The sequence below is a fragment of the Cavia porcellus genome, unplaced genomic scaffold (assembly GCF_034190915.1).
Source record: "Cavia porcellus strain 051 isolate PalLab524CR breed Dunkin Hartley unplaced genomic scaffold, mCavPor4.1 scaffold_12, whole genome shotgun sequence".
Lineage (NCBI taxonomy): Eukaryota > Metazoa > Chordata > Mammalia > Rodentia > Caviidae > Cavia > Cavia porcellus.
In genome coordinates this window covers 3,200,893-3,222,671 of record NW_026947495.1, presented here as the reverse complement: position 1 = coordinate 3,222,671, position 21,779 = coordinate 3,200,893, and the positions used below count along the sequence as shown (strand labels likewise).

Genomic DNA, 21,779 nt, shown 5'->3' with positions numbered 1-21,779 from the left:
GGGGCCAAAGGCAAATTTAGCCAAGGTTATTTTGGTTTGGAGAAAGGAGAAGGATGTGGTTTTGATCAAAGGTTGATAAACTAATCTGGTCAGTTATTCTAACTTTAATACAATGAGCTACAAACAACCCTCTGTGAGCTTGTTGAATTTCTGCCTTCCATGAACTGCTTCTGATGGAATAACAACTGCAAAGCAAAAATCGGAACTTTTGAACTAGATTTTATTCAATATCGTTGTTCTGGTTAGTCCTTTACTCTGTACTGAGATACAGCAGACCTCTGCTTTATTCAGGTTCTGGGCTGTTCCTCCAGTGGTCAAGAGCACTGGCTTAGCCTCTTATCTCTCTATGCCCCATATACAACCCTGTTTTCTGACCTCACTATTGTCAACATTGACCCCTAAAAATGTGTTATTCTCTATCACACCTTTGTGGCTTCCTGTAAGCCACCATGCCAACTCACACTGGCAGTTCTTAAACTGTTAAGAAGCTGTTGAAAGCAATGAACTCTCTCTATGGAGAAAACAAATGTGTACCTAAATGCAATTCTTGCAACAGTGTCAGGGAGTACCTCACCCTCTAAGGAGTCTGAATCATCAGTTTGAAGGCCACTGAAACGTACTCTCCTTTCTCTCTTTATCCCATTCTGAGAAGCCTACTTTATCCCCAGAAGTCCACAAAGCTTGCAAACTCCTGCTCTCAGCCCCTGATTCCTCTTGTCTGTGGGTCTAGAACATGACTCACCACAGGTCAGTAACATTCTTTAGCATGCCCATAATTCTCCAAACTAAACATGGGCACACTTTCTCTAAAAGGCCAGACCATACGTATTTCAAGCTTTGTGAGCTGTAGAGTCTCTGTAGCAATTACTCCACTCTGCTATTTTAACAAAAGCAGCCACAGACATGTCATAGCCCTTGTGGGCTGCTGAAAGAGAATGCCATGGACTGAGTGGCTTAAGAAAAAGAGAAATTGATTGTTCACCGTTCAGGTAGCTAGGAAATCCAGAAAGAGGCGGATTCCACTGCTGGGATGGCCCACTTTCTGTTTCAGAGGTGGCAGCTTTTCTCTCTCAGTGACCTCACATGGCAGAAGGAAAGAGAGCTCTAAAGGCCTCTTTTCCAGGAGCATGAATCCCATTCATGAAGGCTCCAGTCACATGACCTAATCACCTCTCAAAAGCCCCATCTCCAAACACCATCTCATTGGAGATTAGATTTCAGTCACCAAATTCTAGAATAATGCAAGCATTCAGCCTACAGCAGACCATATGTAAGCAAACGGGTGCCGCCTAGCTCCAGCAACACTTTGTAAGAGCTGCAATTTGAATTTTGTACTTTTATGTGCCACAAAAGATGACTCTCGTTTATTTGCCAAACATTTAAAAATGCAAAGAGCTTCTCACCTCTCAAGTTGTACAGAAATGAACTGGTGGGAGCAGATTTGACAACTGCAACCCATTCAACAGGTCACATAGCCCGCTGGTGATCTGGACAGAGGAGAGATATTCAAAGGTCAGCCTCATTTATTTCTAAATTTCATGATCTAATTCCTAAAAAGTAAGTACCTCTTACGTCTCACTATCAAACATTAAAGGATAAATAAAATGAGTGAATGTCTGAACAATTAAATGATCTCTTGACTTCAAAAGTGTCTTGAGACAAAAAAAAATTGTTCTTGAGACAGAGATAGAACAGAAGCATCGGTGATGTGACTTTGGCACACTGCAAGAATTCCATTTTACATCATGATCAGTGGCATATGCCCAAAGTGATTTACCAAAAATTTACTTTAAAGTCAGTAGCAATGGGGATATTCTACAAATCACTGGGTAGGTACCCAAATCTTCTGCCGTACTGCAGCCTCAGATAGTTAAAAATTACTTCTTTCTAAAGGTGAGATTTCTTTACCAACCAAGAGTGACAGTTTCTCCAAGTCCCCACAAGGATTCTAATCTATATGTGGTAGGCGGCTTCTGGTCAAGTACCTAGTGATGCGCTCTCCTGATGTCCAAGCCTTAGAATGACGCAATCTTCTTGAATGTGTACTGGATAACTGACGGGCTGTTCTTCCTAAAATGAGCCTTCATGATGTGGGTAGTAATAAACTGCCCTCTCCACATGCATGGCTGGAGCAAGCTGCAGAGGAGAGAACCTGCAGCCAACACCTGGGAAAGGATGGAGACACAAATCAACAGCCACCAGGGAGCTGAATGCTGCCAGCGGCCACGTGCATGGGGTGAGAAGTGAGTCTTCCCTCAGTGGAGGCTTTAGATGGCACCATGGACCTCAGGCCAACACCTCAACCTCAGTCTCATAAAAAAAAAAAAAAAAAAACCGTAAAACAGAGGATCCAGGGAGGCCACGGTCACATCGCTAACTTACAGAAGCCGTGTTATGTTATGTCATTAAATTTGGGGGTGATTTGTCACACAGGAATAGATAATTAACACATCTCCACACTGTGGCAACCAGAAGACTGTTTGTTCATTCTCCTCTCCAAAATGTTATGTTCCTCCAGGGCAGCAGTGACAACACAGACACTGTGATGCCTCTCACTGTCAGCGATATAGGAGCTGTCTCAAATCACGATTAACAAACATTTGCAAAATTAGTATGTATTTTCAATTTCATCAACTCTGTAAAAGTTTAACTGGTAACAATATTTAATATTTAACAATTATTATTAAATTCAAATATTTAAATATAGCATTTAAAGTTAATATTTAAGTACTTAAATATGCACACACCTGTAATCCAGCAGTTGGGAAGGCAAGAAGAATACATGTGTGAGTGTGTGTTAAATTTAAAAGAAAAAAATCAAAAGCATCATCAGTAAGAAAAGGCAGATGGCTGGCTAAGGCAGATAGCTTTCAAAGCTTGTGATGGGAAAAAATATCTGGACTTGCACCCTGTTGTACAGCTTGTTCCAAAACTTCCAGGGGTTTCATTCATTATAAACATCTTTAAATTTGTTGCCTCCTCACTGCACCAAAGAGGTTTTTGCCCTCATTGACCCAAATACTTCAACTTTCCCAACAGGTAGTCATGACTTAGGGGGACAATTTGCTCTCCTTGTCCCACACCGACATGGCATTTATACACAGCGGAGGACCCCTTTGCTGTAAAGAAAGATTAATTGCAGGCATTTGTAGGTAAATGGATGCAATCTGAGACCAGAATATTAAGTGAGATAAGTCAGAAACGTGAGCTGAAGTGTTGCATGGTTTCTCTTTCATGAGAAGCTCAAAACACATAAGTGATAGATAGCAAAATAGAACCTAGATAAACAAGAAATAGGAATTTTTTTCAGATGAATGGGGGAACAAGGGATGGAGGAGGGGAGAGGCAGGGCCAAGGGATGGAAAAAGAGAATGCAAGGAAAAACGTTAATAGCAAATGGAAAGGAGAACAAGAGCTGGAAGGAACAGGGAGAAAGGAGAGGGGGAGGGGATTTTTAAAAAAGAATTAAGATGTATAATGTACCTGTATCAACTCCTCATGATAAATACGGTCATTATGTACTGCAAACGTGTACTAATAAAAATAAAAGTAACAGTTGTGTTCGCAGCTGCCATTGCTTCTAACGCCAGTAGTCTCTCGCTGGCCGAGCTCCAGTGGAAGGACCGGGGTGAGGAGGAGCTGTGCTGGTGCTTGCGACTGCCCGCAGATCCGCCCGGGGTTAAGCATCTAGGAAACAGCTGGCTGGAAAAAAAAAAAAAAAAAAAAAAAAAAAAAAAAAAAATTCATAAGCGTGCGCCCTCTACTGGAGGGGTGAAGAAACTGCATCGTTACAGACCAGGAACTGTGCCACTGCGAGGAGCTGGCCACCATCAGGAGTCCACTGATGTTCACGGAGTCAGAAGCGTCCTTTCCAGAGTCTTGTGCAAGAAGTTGCTCAGGACAACAAAGCAGATCCGCACTTCCAGGGCGCAGTTGCCGACTCTTTGAGGGAGGCAAGTGAGGCCTCTCTGCCTGGCTTGTTTGAAGATCCCAACCTGTGTTCGGTTCTCGCCAAACGAGTAACAGTGATGCTGAAAGGTACCAAACAGCGCGCCACGAAGTGGGGAGCGTGCTGAGGCCAGCACAGCGGGAAAGTGTTCACTCTGAAAAAAATGTTTCCCTCTTCTTCCTGTTACTGGTACTGAATATTAGATGTTTTTTCCCATGGACTCAAAAGGCACCTAAGTCATTGGCTGTGGGCAGAAAATAGGGGAAGAAATCACATATTGTTCATTTTCCCATTTTCATCTGAGTGTGGAGTTTTAGTATTCATGCCAGGGTATAAAGCACTAATGCGAGTCGGAATGTTTCCATGAGCGAGTCTCAGTAGTTCAGCTTTGAAACAAGTATAAATAAATCTGTTAACGTTCTCTGGATCAAGCCATCATTTAGACATCTTAAAATGGGTAAATGTCTTATTGATGGAAAAATAAATAAATAAAATTAAAAAGAGAAAAGAGAAGATATAAACAGGGAGAACTGTGAAAAAAGTTTTTAAATAGAGAAGGCTACAAAACAGAGCATAAGAAAGAGGAAAGTCGAACATTCAGGCCAGATGCAGAAGAAATGACTCAAAAGAAAAAGTCTGACTCTCTAGGCTGCAGTCATAAATATGTTGACAAGAAACTTGGCATTTATCAAAAAAGAAAAAAGGAAAGAAAAACAGAAGTTGTCTTCCAAAGGACCCCAACTCTTGGAATTTGATGACTTCATGCTGTCTAAGGCTTGCAGTGTAGGGATCCCTTCTGTCTGATTCTCATGCCATCGTGGTGTGTTTTCTCAACAACACACACTACACCACTATCAGAGAGGAGAAATAAAGAACAGAGGATGTGGGAGAACAGTCCAGATACCACAGATAGAAAACTTATTTTTAACTTGGTGTAGATTCTCACTCTCTGTCTTCCTGGTTCCTTATCTTAGCAGTTAAGTCAACTTTTCATCAGTTCCGCAGACATTATATAATTTTTATGTCCCTGTTCCAGCCACCAGCTGTTGGTCAGCATCAACCAGCATGGAATGAGACTTGGGTCAGTTTGGGCTATGTAACTTTTATGCTAACGTGCAAGGAGCCAATTCCCAGCTGCTAAAAAAATCTAAATTTTTGGGTATCATCATAAGAGCAAGAAAGAACCCCAAGAAAGAAAACGGAGTGTTCAAAGGTCAGAATCTTTGGAGTTTCTTTAAGCTGAAGTGTTCTCATCTGTGAAGTGGGCACAATACAAATACATTCCGTACAGTTTTTTTGAAGGTTACTTATGCAGGTCTACTGCAAATTCTATTCAGCTTTATTACTACTGCCATCTTGTGTGGGATACTTCTTGGTGGTCAGTGTGGGGTGGCTCTGTCCTGTGCACTATAGGATACTTAGCAGCATCATTAGCTTACATCCACTGTATTATAGCAGCCCTCACCAAGCAACAGCTACGCTTTCTATCACCACGCTAAAAGGGTGTCAGACACCTCCAGAGGAGCCTGGGAGTAAGTAAAATCACCCTGGTTAAAGCAGCCGTTCTGGAGCTCGGCCTATAGTAACTTCCATGCACATGAGTGGCTGCTATTATTGTGGCTATCACTCGCAGCAGCAGCTGGTAGCTTCTCTGCCTTGTTCAGTACCTGAAATAGTTGCTGGGACTGCTAATCTTGATTGTCCGTTTGACTGCAGTAAGAAACCCCTTGTAGATTAGTAAAACACACTTCTGGAAGAAGCCGGAGGAAGGTTCCAGAGATGACTGACAGGCGAGCCGGCACACCAAGCGGGAGCCCCGCTCTGATTGTGGGCGCCACCATCCGGGAGACGTGCAGCCCAGCCTGACTGAGAGGGGCAGAGGGAGAAAATCAGCTGTGTCTGGCAGGCTCCACTCTGCTCACAGGTACACTTTTGTTCAGCTGTTCCCTTTGGACATTAGACTCCGCTTCTTCGGCCTTTCAACTTGAACTCGTGTCAGGGACTCCCCCCGTCTTGCACTGTGCTGCACCCTTGAATCTTCTTGTACTGTGGCTTCCCGCTTCCCAGGCTAAGCTGCTGGGGAGCTCTCCAGCTTTCCAGTGTTCGACTGTCATTGTGGATTATGCTGCTTCTGACCCTTTGGCATAATTTCACACTTTTTCTATTCATGCAGTTTCTCTAGCAAACCCTAACCCATAGGGTTAATGTTTTCCCCCAATACTTCAAAATTTAGAATTGAGATCTTTGGTTTGCTAATAAATCTTCAGTCTCCCATCCAGTGTCCTTTCACAGAAAAAAAAAGGGGGGGGGGTCCCCCTAGCTTGTTGTATTGCAGGAACCAGGTAGAATCCTTGTCTCAGCTTAAGATACTACAGATTTTCGCCAAGGCCTAATGCTAGCTATAGGGATCACTGGCGTGGCAGACTTACGATCGCCCTGTGAGGTTTCCAGGGGCTTCCAGCACTTACCTGAGGAAGAAGGAAAGAGATACTGGAGCGGGAGCCATTTTCAACAGAAGCTGTTCCCTGTGCTGTTGCTGTGGTTTTGTGCTTATTTGGTTTACAAGTATGTGTTTTGCCCAAATCATCCTCGCATATTCTAGCAGTATTTGTTTTGGGTGTTTTGATACCAGGCTGTTTTGAAGGTACAAATGTTTTTCATGGCATGTCGTGTGTTAAATGTACAAACTGAGAGGTGGGTGCTGGTGACTGAATAGAAAGCAGTTTTTTCTCAAAGCTTTTAGCCAAATACATGCTGAAGAGAAGGGAAATGAGATTTCTGAGGCTGTAGGAGTAGCCAGTGAACAACAGGAAATGTCTTTACAGCCCCAATTTTTGTCTTTAGAATTAGTGTGAATTTTACTCTCAGTGCAAACAGCATGTCCCACTTGTCTTGAGGTATGAACGTGGAAATAGACTCTGTGTGCCCTTCTCTGTTTATTTCGTGGCTTTTCCTGCTGTCCCTTTTAAAGTGTGTGCATTGTGTTTGCAAAGCTCATGGCTGTGGGCCCTAATGAACTGATTCCAATCCTGATTTTACCGCTATGCAAATGAGTGAACTTGAGCATACCACGTAACTCCACAGGACTTTGGTGTCTGCTGTCTAGTAGGACGCAATAAGAAATTACCTGCCCTCAGGCATATTAAAGATCATTTGTGTCAAGTATTCAGCAGATGGACAGGCACATGCTGAGTGCTCTGTGGTCAGGTGATATGATCATTACAAGGGGAACACTTTTGAAGTAACAGCTATATCTTCATGGTAATAAGGTCATTTACTCTCACCTCCCTGCTCGCCACCTACTCCTGTATCTGACCACTTGCCTCTGTGCATGCTGTGCTTAATCCACCACTGAAAGAAGCAGCTAAGCTCTTATGAAGCATTTCAAAAGAAGAATCACCATGGCTCATTAACGCTTTCAAGTGTCTGTCTTACAAGGATCTCCCATCTATCACTTTCCCAGCACTCTAACCTACACCTGCCTCCAACCCCATACCACAATCTGCACACTGCCTTTTCCTACCAACAGTGTCCTAAGGTTTCCTGGTTATAGCTCATGTTGCTTTCAAGCCTTATGAGTTGGTTGGTGTGGGGAGAGAGACAGAGGTTTAATATTTTTAGTAAATCCCCAGGTATTTTCTGTGTTTAGGAAAGTTGGGAACAAACAGTGTTGTCTGCTTCTGATTCCTCTAGAACTAAAACTTACCTCACAAACAAAGATCAGTGGACATAGGTTCTAAAAAGTATTGATCAGGGCAAATTGACATCAGGCTAAATATATGTTGGAATTCAAGTCCACAGTCTCCTCAACCCAGTTCCACTTCTTGGAATCTGTTTTGAAAATATACTTGGAGACATACAAAAATAATCTTTAACAACACTGTTTTTAACAGAAAATTGTTGGGGGATCCCTGATTATCCATCAGTGAGGAATGGAAGTGGTGCAATTGCCATAAGATAGGAGCTGTAAATGACAGCCCTCTGTGGATTGATAAGAAAACAAGCTTGTATTGATGTGGAAGTACAAGTCCTGCATGCAATGATATAAACAGGCCTCCAAGCTGTACCTGGGGTTAAAAAATCATCTCTCTCTCTCTCTCTCTCTCTCTCTCTCTCTCTCTCTCTCTCTGTGTGTGTGTGTGTGTGTGTGTGTGTCTGTGTATGTGTGTTTGTGTGTGTGTGCCTCCTTATCTTTCAATTATAAATGAAGATTCTCTGTGGAAACACACCCAAATCATCTACCCTTGTTGTCTGTAGCAGAGAGAATAGGACGGCTATAACTCAGAGCCAGGAGAAAGCCAACTTTTCACTATATCCCATCTCAGATCTTTTGATTTTGTTTCTTTCACTGGTTTTGCTTCTGTGAAAATTTGTTCTGATTAAAAGCAAAAGATTTGGTGTGGCTCAGCTCCTTCCAAACCTGTGTTTGGATGCTTCCAGCTGCAATGAGCTTCCTCAAAAGGTTTCTACCACCAGGACTGGCCAAGGGGCTCCAATACTAGCAGCCAGATACCAGCCACACAGAATGGAAAAGGCCTGGACACTGGCACCCTCGACATCCTTTACCTCACTGAGAGCTGTCTTTGTTAGATGCTTCCGAATAGTATTCTTGCTGAAACTCCCCACCATTAGTTTATATTACTGTGTCCAGGGACATGAATGCTTATCCATAAGAGCGTTTTTATGTTATGGTGAATGCTAAATTTGGAGGAGAAAGAAAAGATTCTCCTGATGATGAAAAAGAGAAGACAGTGCCAGCAATGTTGAGCCTGTTACTGAGTGGAGACTTGTTCCTTGTGATAAACCAGCATGAGAGGCAGTGTTCACTGCAGGGTGTGAATGCCAAGCCTGGCCTCCAGATGCTGAGATGGAAACTCAGAGGACGAGGATGGAGGGGGGCATGATGTGGAAACACATGGACAAGGACGGGGATGGGGGGGTGGGGGAGCCCCACCTTTTATACCTAGGAAGAAGGGTGATCCCATTTGATAGTAAAGGCAAAAATTACTGGCCAAGTTGGCAGGTACCTAGACAGGAAGTTTTAGGGTAAGTCATAAATTAAAATTGCCCCCTTGCTTAAGCTAATTCACCTTTGCTAATAAAGATCATAGTTCTCTCTGCTAGTGTCAATTTGCTGTCTTCATTTCGTTTATCTTGAGGAAGAACTGGTTTAAATGAGTTTTGGAGGAGAAAAAGACTTTTTTTTTTTTTAGTGGGACGAGGCAGCAAGTTCTCTCCTACAGTCTGAGCAGGATCTTGAAGCAACATAACTCATTTTCAGTGATCAACATGTACATCCTCAAACAGTCCTATCATTGCTGGCTTAGTATCTACATCAGTGCCATCTGCACGATCTTCTCTCGAGTCTCCTGTCTGGTCCTCAGCCCTGTTATACCGGCTGCTCACAGTCTGGGAAGGCTTGCCCTTGTGCTGTCAGATGCTGTCTGGACCTTAGCAGACAAGCGAGAGGGGTGGTACAAATGCACAGGAACCGGGCAGGAATACACAGGCTGAAGTTAAGATGTTTTCTTTGGAAGGGCAGTTCTTTGGGGCCTAGAGATATCCTTAACCCTAAAAGAAAAGGCAGAGGTCTCTGAAGGATCAGTCTGTCATTCTCCACAAGGGCATGAGTCTCACTTAACTGGACCCAGATTAATTCAGACCTCTCTAGGTGGCCTCCTGGGAAGCATCCTAGCTGCAAAAGTCTTACCACTGATATAAGTGCTTCTGGGTAACTTCTGTCCTTCCACCCTGTTTTTCCAGTCTGCTTTTTTATAGCCTCTTAGGTTACATCCTTTAGTTTCTACCTTCTTAGGTTAGCTTTCTATAACAAAGCAAGTGAACTGGGATGAGGTTTGACGTACTCCTGATTATCGTGTTTTTGTCTTTAGAATAGCTTAACAAGTCTAGATTTTCTATTAGCAAATAAAAAAAGAGGTTGTTCCTTAGCTGGTTCTCCCGGGACTATATGTATTCCCTCTCCTGTTCCTCCCTTTCTTTATTCCAGATTTTTCTCTTCCCTTCACATTGAGAATCTTTTGTTGAACTTTTATTCTTTAATTATAAGTTGACAAAGTATAGTTACATATATGTATAGGATATAAAATGATACTCTGAATTACGAATAGAATGTGTAATAATACCATGCCAACTAACATTTAAGTACCTTATTTTTGTGATAAAGACATTTCATACTCAGTCTTACTGATTCTAAAATGTCCATTGTTCTCCACTGTGGTAATCACACCGTGAAATATGTCTCAAAGTATCAAAAATAAAAAATAAAAAACCCAAAAAACTTGAAGCTTTGCACACTTTACCATCATCTCTTTATTTCTCTGTGGTTAGATTACAGAACCAACCAAAGTGTCCATCAACAAATGAATGGATAAAGGAAATATAATAAACCCTCAATGGAAGATTTGCCGTTTGTGACAAGATGGGATTGTGGAGCACTGTACTATGAGAATCTTTTTTCTACTCTCTGTTTCCACACTTGCGCCAACTTTCTGGGTCCCATCTCTACTCTGCTCAGCTCTCTTCCTTCCCAAGAGCCTCTGACCTTCAAGTTCCACAAAAGCTTCTGCAAATCTAACCCATCCCAGAGGGTTTGGCTGACAACAGCCACTCAGTGCAGGTCCTTGCTGTGCGGTCAGTCCCACCTTGTCAACTGAAAGCCTTCTTCAGAGAAACGCTTTACAAATAATTCACTTTAATGTTTTCCCTTTTAAATTTCTATAATTTTTCAATGTAAGGATAGCAAAGAAAGAATCATCTATTTGAATTTGCCAAGTATATTTGAAGATAACAATACATAATGTACTATTGTTATTCTATTATTTTGTTATAAAATTTTGCTATATTTTTTCCATGAAATTAAAAAATCATAAATTTCCTATGCCCTGTTTACACTATATGGTAACAATATTAGCAACAGCTACTTCTAGTCTCTCCTAATCACCTACTTATAAGCATACTGGAGGGCAAGACTCCTATCTTCTTGCATTCTGCTTTCCTCTTAGTGCTTAGTCCACAGCTTGGACATTAGAAACCTTCCAACAGTCACGTGAATGAGAGTCCGAATGAACAATTGAATGTACTTTTCTGATTCATATGCTTGAGCGTTAGTTGACCTGCACACTTCATCAAAACACATGGTTGGTGACAGACATCCAGTGTGCCCCTTGTCTGGAACTGCCGGCTTTCCCAGATGTGTTCAGCAAGTCTTCTGGTGTGCTTGACCTCAGCCATATCCTTGACCCTCACCATAACCATGTCAACCCAAGCACTGGGTTTTCCCTGTAACACATACTTTAGGAGTGTTACAAAGTAAAGGTTCCTTGCTGTGCAATATAAAAAGCAATCAGAGTTTGGAAAACAATTAGGCAGTATGCATTCATTTGCCTCCCATATATATGTACAAGGTTAGATACTGTTTTTTGAAGCTTGGGAATGCATGTGATGAAGAGTGGCAGGCAGGTCTTCTCTTTTTACATTCTATGGTGTTGGGTTTGTGTCTTCTGAAGCAAGAACTGGAGTATAACACACTTTTTCTAAATATTTTTATTTTGTTAAATTCCCAGATAGTGGGAAGACCTGCTTATTATAAAGAGGTTGTAGTCTTCTGAGCTATCCAGAACTCAGTCCCAAATCATAGCTTGTATTAGTAATGAAAGTCTTTGCCACAAGCCAAAGACTATGATTTCTTTATACTGATGGGTACTTTGAGGACACAAAAATGAAGACCTGCCAGCAGTTACCACCGTGAGGGAGGACAACACCCATTGAGGACAGAGAAAAGCCAAGCGGGCACTGATATCACCACGGGGAGCACGTAATCAGACAGTGGGTCATCTAAAGCTCATTGCCACCATCCTTACACTTAGTCCAATGCCAAGATCCTGGAGCACTTGTCAAGGGGTCTCTGCCATTAAGGCATTGTCCACACTGGGTATGAACACACTGGAAATACTCATGGCAACCAAAGTTCTCATGGGACACCTCAGGGACTTGTGGGCCCAGGTAGTTTGCCTATGACATTCTGATACCCAACTTGACTCTCTGGAGATCACGTTTCCCTGTCTCTGTCTTCTGAAAGTGACCCTCAGTCAACCAACTCCACTCAGATAGGACAGAAAACCAACCACAGTGGGTGAGGCATGAACCACTCACTTAATGTGACTGAAGTCATACAAGCACCTGCAGCTGAACAGAGCTGGACAAACACAAAGGACTGAGGAGTCTTCAAGTGCTTCTCTCTACTTGAGAAAAGGAACTTCAAACAGAAGAATAAATCAATGTTTAGTGGAAAATTTATCCTCCTGTGGAAGCTCAGTGTAAAAGAAGATACAGTCCATGAGGTATTTCCGAACCGACCTTGTGTGGCACTAGAGTCAAGCTACCTTGTTGGGCATCCGCAGGGCGCTTCCAATGTCCCAATCACATGGTGTCGTGAAGGATGAGTGTCATAATGTATGCAAAGTAATTGTCCCAAAACCTTGTATGCAGTAAGCACTTAATAAATGCTTTGTCTATGGGGAAAACCAATACCCAACCACGTTTCCAGCATCAGAGCCATATAAAGATTCACTTTCACTGAAGGCTCTAATGGATCCGTGTTACTAAAAGGGCCAAGTCTGCTGATGGTCAATGGGGTACTTTCCTGCAAAGCCTGTCATGGAAAGTGACCAACTCAGTTTCCACCACGCAAATCCAAGTGACACAGGGAATGTTCCCTATGGATTTGCCCACTGCATAATTTTCAGGACCAACGCCACCTCCTTACCTTATAATAACTGGTCACTTGGTAACTGCAGCCAATGGACTGAGAAACAGAAGGTGATTGGAGCCAGCCTCCCATGCTGCCAAGTGGAGCTATTTCTCCCCAAGATTTTGTGTGACTTTTTAAGCCAACACCCTTGAGAGGGAAGCAGAACTTTCAGGCCACAGGCATGCGGGACACAAGGCCGCCACAGTATTTTTGAGAAGTCAGTATCACTCACTGACGATAAAGGGGCATTCACAGTGGGCAAAACCACTGCCCAGGGAAGGGGTGGAGCCGGCTGAACAGGCAGGCCCAGGAACGCCTTGCAGACAGGTTTCTTTTTCCACCATTCCTGGAGTTGAGCAGGTGCCAGCACGCCTCGGAGCTTCAGGAGACCCAGATAGCGAGAGCCCCCGTCTTTTCCATGGAATTTCGCAGCAACTACTAGGGGCGTCATCCCACAGCATTAATTTTTTCCCTTGCTTGGTTTCCCACATTCTGTGACCACCTCGACGCGTGCCAGGGAAAATATTGAAAGCCTAGGTAAACAAAGGGGAACCCAACATTCACCAGTCTGGCCTTAAAATAGCCAGCAGAATGCCCCCAGAGTACACAGGCTGTGACTGCAGCTAGTATATTCCAGGCACCCCACCCCAACGGCTCACCCCGTTCTCTGAAAGCCCATTTCAGAACGAGGACAAAGAGGGAACCCAGCTCCCTCTCCACTGCCTCCTTCCCACTGAGTCCAGAGCATCAGTGAAGTCCACTTAATCAAGAAACTTGACGCAGACCAGCACGCGCCACTGGGCAGGGTGGGGACGTTGGCAGTGTGTCCGGGTGGAGGGTTGGGCAGAGCAAATGGGAGTGCCGGGAGTACAGTGTTGCTGGAGGGGAGAGGAGACCTCAGAGTGACAGGGTGCACCCAGGACTGAATGCCAGGCAGAAGGCAAATATCTCCACACTGCTGCTGCCTGGAGGCCTGGGATTGGGCTCTGAAAAATGCTACTGGCTGTGTGTTGCTGGCTGTGATTTCTGGATGAACTGTGCACAGTGGGGACAGGACGAGGGAAGGAAGAGGAAGAGAGACCATAACAGCTCAGGCACAGGGAGAGTATACAATGTGTCAGCTTTTCAAGACATTCTAAGTGGTCACCATGGGAAGATGCCTGATTTGACAAGTAACTGCACAGTGTCCCAGTGAAATCTGAATCTGAGATCAGTACTGAAATGCATTTTTCAGATAAGTTTGGCCCATGTGGTATTAAATACATTTTTGAGGATGAATATGCTCCATGCAATATTCTCAAACTTCACAAAAAAATCAGAAATTTATCATTCAAATTGGAGGTTAGAACACAAAAGAAAAATAGAAAGAAATGTCCTTATAAGTATATTCCATGCAATATTTGCAAATGTTTATACTAAAAAAATACATTCTGAGGTTCTCTGTAATGCAAGGATCAGTGAGGGTTCTGTATTTTACTGGCAAAGCTGTCCCCACCCCTTGCCCGCTCCACTAGAATGAAAACTCAAAGGCCAAGCCTGGCTCTGTGCTGGCTCTGATCCCATGTACTGCTTTGCTCTGTAATGTGGCCAGGGAGGGCACAGAAGCCAAAGTGTGTGTGTGTGTGCACCTCAGCCTCTCTGTCCCAGCTCCGGCTGTCATTGCATGTGGGCTCTCAGGCAAGCAGTGTCATCACTGTCTCCTCACTAGTCTCATCTACTAGATGGGGAAAATGAGAGTTGCCTGACTTGGAAAGGTGAGACAAGGAAACAAGGCAGTAAATAAAGCATTCACAGTATGGTAAGGTTAATGGAAAGTACCCCATAAACATTAGCTATTGTTTTTTATTGTTGTTGCTACTGTTATTGAATTATTGATAAATAAGAGAGAATGAAAGAGAGAAACTAACTCATAGCTGTTGAGACTGACTCAACCCTGGAGACTTCTACAACCAGATTTGTGACCTCATGAGACATTTTTCTTTAGGATTCTTCCCAACATTCCTTCCAGTTCTAAAGGCCCATAGTTTAAATTATTCATATGGATGAGAACTAAATGGAATAAAAGCATGTGGACAGAAATGGAGGTTGCTAAAAAAAGATTAAAAAGGGGAAAGGCAAGAGAGAATGTTTCACTACACCAAAAATGTCTGTCCTCCAAGTACAGGATGCCTGGGCTGGCCCCTGACCTGTGTGTTCTGAGGAACGGCTACTAAGTCTGTACAGAGAGCTCTACCGGAAGTCAGGTTGGCACCAAAAGGAGCCTGATGCTATGGCCCGACTGTGTGATCTTCAAGGCAGCAGTCTTAAAAGGTGAGATTGGGAAGTGATCAGGGCACAGAATGAAGCTGTTATTAATGGAATTCGTGCTCTCGTAGAAGTGACTCAAGAGACCCCTCACCCTCCTACCAGGAGAGGACACAGAGAGAAGACACCATCTATGAGACACCGGTGTACCAGCAACTGGCTCTTGAGTAGAGTCTCCAGACACTGGAACTGGAGAACTCAGTTTCCACTCCCTATGGGCTACTCAGTCTATGGTATTTTGTTACCTCTGCCCAAACAGACTAAAACTCCTAGTGTAATAACTGAAGAGCCAAACACAGCCAGGTAGGATGATATAGACCTGCAATCCCGGGAGGCTTGGGAGGCTGAAACAGGTGAATTGAAAGTTTAGGCCCAACCTGGGCAATGTAATGACTTAATACGACCCTGTCTCGAGAGCCAGGGATATAGCACAGTGGCACAGCACCTACCTGGCAAGCATGAGATCATAAATTCAACTCCAAGTACCAAAACAAACAATCAAATGAACAAAAAAATTAAATAGGGTGAGGAAATTGGAGTCATAGCTCAGTGTAAATGCCCTGGGTTAAATTTCCAGGTCCGGGGAAGAGGGGAAAGAGCCGACCCAGCTGCCCTGCTGCACTAAATAATAACTAAATTCATAACATTCAAGTTCAAAAATCAAGGAAGACATGGTCCCATCTATCCACAGTGTCTCTTATGACCTGAAATTACTCTGTTATGATCTAGAGCAGTTCCAAATAATTTCTTCTCTTTCAAGCTTTTCTTGCATCCTGTTTGTGGTACCTAATGATTACATTCAACATGGGATTCTGATGCATGCACAGAGCACACCTAAATTCTCTTCCCATCCCCTTTTCCTCTCCCCCTTCCTCCCTCCCTCCATCCACTGGTTCTCTGGTTCTTCTTTAAAAGATCTAGAACAGATCAAATCTCTCTAGTGACATTTATGGCTATTTCTCATGACCCCTGAGACATTATCACTTAGCCACAAAGAAAATATCTGTATCTGACAGATATTATTATTGTTATTATTAACATGTTATTCTGAGGAAAGAAATGTGAACAACAAGAAATCAGAGATTACACAGATATCTCCCCAGCAATGGTTTCCTCCCGGGCAACTCTTTCTTGCAGCAGGTGATGAATGGGGAAGAGAGGAGGAGAACGGCAGTCAATAGCTCTACAATAACTGCACTCACTTCACTTGGGCTCAGGAGGCTTTGAGATGGTACAAAACCAGAAGACACAGTCTCTTACCTACGAATATTCACCACACGCTTGGAATACCAAATCAGTCTTCAGCATAGCAATGGCATAAGACACTGAGTATACTAATACACAGATGCAAACTGATACAAAGTGATGGAGAGCATTTGTGCTAAACTGGCAAAGTGCAAGGCAAGATAAGAATGTCAATACACACATGATAGCTGTGGAAGAAGGTAAGAGTCTTGAAAAAGTAATGTTACTTGCAAAGAAAGGTTTCAAAAGCATGTCAGGAAATAGGCAGATGCAGACACTGAATGAAGAACGTAAGAGTGAAAATTCACCATGAATATTCTTCTAGAATTCATTAAATGAGCTCAAAGACTGAGTTCCACCCAAATAACTGGATTTTATACAGTTGTTCCTGTTGTATCAGGATTTAAGATCTACAAAACCAGTATATGGACTCTCAATTTAAAAACACTTCCTAAGACAGGGATGTACCTCAGCTGCACAGCACCTGCCTGGCAAGTTCAAGGCTCTGAGTTTGAATCCTGCTAGCACAAAAGAAAATAGAAAGAAAAATTCCTTCACCAACCTGAAATTCCATCAAAAGAATTGTTCTGATTGATTCCACATAGCTGGGGAAGTATAAATTGGCTCACTGTCTATGAAAATCAATATGGCAATATCTCATGAAATTACGAATAACTTTCTCATCAGGTAACAATTCAGCATTGAGGAATCTAGCTTGTACATACCCTTGGATGTGTACCTGGTTGTTTTAGCATTGTTTACAAAGCTAAGCAGTAGAGCAATCTAAGTATCCATCACAAAGAAGTTTAGTTATAATATTAGTACATCTAGAAAATAAGTACAAATTAATGAAGAACATGAAAGTTCTTGACACTGATATAATCTCCAAACATACAGACATCGTGGTTTATAGGTGACATGGGACAACCTCTGAAATAGGTTGTTTTTTATGAAGGCAAAGTCTTTAAAAGGTAAAGGCATGAAACATAACTCCCCACTCACTGTGTTGCATTTAATAACTTTCTTCCAAACATTACAGTAAGGAGGGAGAAATAACTGCACAGTGGAGAAATTATCAGATCACCTTTACCAGGCAATCAAAGAGACCATCATGAATGGAACCTTGACATTGTGACATACTTCATCTCTGAAATTGCCCTTTCAAAACCCACAACCCTAACTCAACCAGGAGAAAAACATCAAGCTCAAACTGAGGAACAGCATACAAAATAGTTGACCTGCCACGCTCAAAACCTTCAGGATCAGCAAAAGAAAGCCTGAGAAGCTGTCACAAGCCAGGATACATAACAACTAAATTTAAGGAAATATCCTGGATGGAGTTCCAGAATGGAAAAGAGACCTGAAGTAAAACGAGTAACCTTTGATAAGCTGTGAAACTGATTGCTTCATTGTAGTGAACCAATCAACATTAGCTGGCTCCCTAAAGGTCACACGTGCACCATGAAGGCATAAGATGCTGACAAAGAGAGAAGCTGGATTATAGCATATATAGGGACTTTACAATGTCTTTTAAATTTTTCTTTAAACATAGAACTAATATATTCTAAAAGAAAACACCTATTAAAAATTAAAAAGAGGTGGAGATTATGATTGCTTACATGTACATAAAATGTCTCTGGAAGGATCAGAATCGAAGTAGTCATTTCAGTTACCTCTAGAGAAGAGCATAAGCTGCAGGCGAACAAGACACATCTCCGCTGTCTCTCTGTCTCTGATTCTCTCTCAGTCTGTCTCTGTCTCTCTGTCACCCTTCCCTCTGTTTCTTTCATTCTCTCTATTTGATGATGCTTGGGATTGAATCAAGGACCTCTGTATTGAGCTATATACCCAAATCTTTGATTTTTTTTTTTTTTTTTTGAGACAGGGTCCCACTAATTCACTAAGTGGCTCAGGCTGCCTTTGCTTCCCAGAGCCCTGGAACTCAAGATGTGCACCACCACACCCAACTACTACTATATGCATTTTTATGCTGATATACTACCTCTTTATATGTAAGATAATTTGCATTTTACAGAAATGAGACAGATTTTAATCCAAGTGAAGCTTGTTCCCAAAAGACTCATTGTTTTGAAATGTCTCCTTTAAGATTTGTTAGTATACGTTTATAATACACACATTCATCACGGGAAATCGATGCATACACATATTGCACCTTAAGCCTTTTACTTCCTCTTCATTTTCTCCTCCTCATTCTGCCATCGCCAGAAATAACCTGTAGCTTCTGAGGAGCTCATTAACTTGAGATACTGCCTCTACTCATCCATTGGATGCTGGAAAAGCACGAAGGGTCCAAGGTGAATGGGATTGGAGGTATGTAAATTCGGAGGGGAAAGAGAGCCCTGGGCGACATTCTGAAGACATAGTATTGCCCAAGAAGATTCTAAACACCCAGGGACAAAAGACCCATGTGTAGTACCCAAGGTCTCATAGGAAAACAAGAGGCAGAATGCCCAAAAAGTGTGTCAGGGTCCCTCAAAAGACCGCTTTTGTTGGCATAAAATATACAGTAGAATTACAGCTCTCTCTGCTTCCCACTAGGCAGTCTTCTATATCATCTCAGTTCTAGAATAAGCGTCTCTCTGGCTTTTGGACCCTAACCAAAAGAAACAGACTGAGGACACCCAGTAACCCTCCAGAGCTAGTTCTGTAGTCAGTCTTTCCTGTCCTCCTGCCCTTACCTACCACCTTCCTGCTTCAACCACTCCGTGGCAAAACCCACTGGGAGATGACTGTGCAGTGAATTCAGATTTGTCTCCTTGGTTTTGAGGAAACCAAGCTCTTCAGACAGAGCCCTGAGCCCAAGAAAGAGCACAGGATTAGCAGGTCACTGAGCCCTCTCCTGGGTGGGGATCAGAAGGACACCCACTGAGACAGGTAGGGAAACAGTTAATAATTCAAGGTGACAAATTAAACCAGCTACTCAGGGGCACTAGTCTAGCTAATGGTGGAGTCAAAACAGAACTGTTGTAAACTGGGAAGGTGGTGTCACTGGTACCGTATTTTTCCACACATATTTTTATTTTATTTTTATAATTTGGAAATATGCATGAGGAGCTGGAAAATGCAAACTGGAGAACTACCGGGGACTGAAGGGAGAAACCACTGTGTCTTTGCTGAAATCTCTTTCTAATTCAGATCCAGCAGCTCCCCAAGAGTTTCAACCACCCAGAGTCTGACTTCCCACCCTCCCCATCCTCTACCCGCTGTCCTGTGGGGCCCCAGCACCCCCTCCTGCCTTCACTGGCCTTCTGTGCCAGCCAGTGAGCAGTCTCCTGCCAAAGGACACGGACAGCATGCTCTGTCGGCAGCCGCCCCAACCTCCCTGTGGCTGGACCTGGCAACTGCTTAGGAGGGAGCAGATGGAGAGAAATGGAGCTTAGGGTACCAGGAGAAGAGAAGCAAGGAACAACAGTGCTCTGCACCTTTACCAGCAGTTCATTCCAAAGGTCTAGCCATCTCCACGGAGTACTGGAACAGGGAACTTGTAGAAACCTAGGTAAAGGGCATGGAGGGTTTAGGGTGCTTAAAGTGATTAGATGCCCCATTTCCAAGAAGGTGTAAGAAATTAGCCAAGTGGGACAGACATTATGATGTTTTCTCGCCCTTGAGATCATACAGCTCTTAAATGTTTAGGCATTAATGTTTACTGAGCACTTACTCTCTAAATTGGAGGGTGGACTCTCATCGTAATTTAAGTAACACTTGGGGCATTAGAACTTACAGGCATCCCTTGGTACCTGCTGAGCCCCAGTAGATGCCAATGTCTCTGGATACTCAAGTCCCGTATATGAAATGTCATAGTGTTTGCACAATACACGTCCTCCTCCTCCACTTCAAATCATCCCTACTTCCTAATATACCTTTACAATGCAAATGCTGCAAAGTAGTTATTGTACTGTATTATTTAGCGGGGAGCCATAAGAAAAAGGTCTTCCAGGTTCAGTATGTATGCAATTGTTTTCTCAAATATTTTTCATCCATGGTTCACTGAATCATTGAATGAAGAACCTCTGCATAAAACAGACCAATTATAAAACCTCATTATGGACCAATCTTGCTGATTTAATAATTCCTCCTGGTAGTAAGGCTGATGACTTGACCTTAATGTTCAAGATAAATATATTTTACCTATACATATGCTCAAGGTTTATTCTGCAAAGATCACTCATGACCATTTCTACTCCAAATTTTAGTTTAACCTCTTCCATTCTCAAAAAAGCAAAATTGTTTTACTGGGTAAATTGTAGACAGATGAAAAAAATGTATAGAACACAGTACCCAAGTGTGCAGAGATGCACATATACACAAGCTTTCATGTGTGATCACAAACACACATGTATAAGCATACACACCTACTTCTTTTCAAGCAAATATTGAGCTTGCTTTTGAGGTCCTCCAATGGTCACTGGATCTGATAGCGCAAGAACAGCTGCTGTTTAAATGGCTCAGCTACTGAGCTATATTCCTTTCATTTTGCCAAATCTGTCATGCAGAGGTCTCTGGGATCATAATGACGGCTCGAGACTATGCCCAGTGGATCATCCACTGAAGACCTTATCTATCCTGTGGCAGACCCTGAAATAGTCTCATGGAACAGTACAGGCACACAATTCCCATTTTTCCCTGATTTGGGGACTGAGGGAAGAGCAAAGTGCACTCACAGAAAGATTAGTACAATTATTAGCCAACAGCAGTGACGAGGAGCCAATTTGCTTTCAAATTGTCCCAAGCACCAAGTCATGGAAGTCTCTAAAAGCCCCAAACACAAGAATACATTCTCCCGAATTTTGCCATGTCGTTCTCAAAGGTCAGGAAGCCAGCAGTTAGTCCTGCTCTGACCCACGAGATGAATAATCAGAGACAGCAACAGTGAATAACGCATGTGTCTGAGCGTTAGGCCTCCACACTCCCCTAAGGGTGTCCGGGACCAGACACCATTGGCACCTGCTTCCCCCAGCAATGTCTGGGAAATCATTTCTCAGGATGCGGCCACAAACCATGACTAGCAGTTTGTGTAAAGTGTAAAACTCTTGGATCAGGAGATGCTTTCTCTTCTTTCACTTACGAGAATAATAATTTTTTGACTCCTGTGCTCCCACTAGCTCACTGGCCATTCTGGGTCTCCCATGGCCAGTTTTTTAAAAAATGGATTAAGCTGTGTTCCAGGACTGGGTGTGTATGTACATATGCATACACATGTCACCTGCAGCCGCAGGGACAATGGAATCTTCTCCCAGACTACTCCGTGTATATTGAAACAACAGGATGATCACAGGGTATATGCAAAGGAGAGCTGGAGGCTGTTGATATATTTACATAATATCAAATTATTAATCATAATAATTAATCATATTATTTACCCAATATCATAATCTTAGTTGATCAATCATATATAAGTCTGGTAAGGTGAATGAGTCTTTCAGAATTTATCAGTTGAGTTGAAAACTGAACACACCACTCAAAACAGCGAATATGTATATAAATAGAAAG

General features: G+C 42.8%; 1 long non-coding RNA gene across 1 annotated transcript in view; it reads right to left on the bottom strand.

Moving 5' to 3' along the window:
* Nucleotides 1–21,779, bottom strand: part of LOC111754126 (uncharacterized) — an 85,315-nt gene that overhangs the window by 2,065 nt on the left and 61,471 nt on the right. Inside the window, exons 2-4 of the long non-coding RNA XR_002788830.2 lie at nt 3,484–3,702; nt 1,986–2,165; nt 1,404–1,487 (exon numbers count right to left, since the gene is read on the bottom strand). This is a non-coding gene — a long non-coding RNA (uncharacterized LOC111754126). The remainder of the gene's footprint in view (nt 1–1,403; nt 1,488–1,985; nt 2,166–3,483; nt 3,703–21,779) is intronic.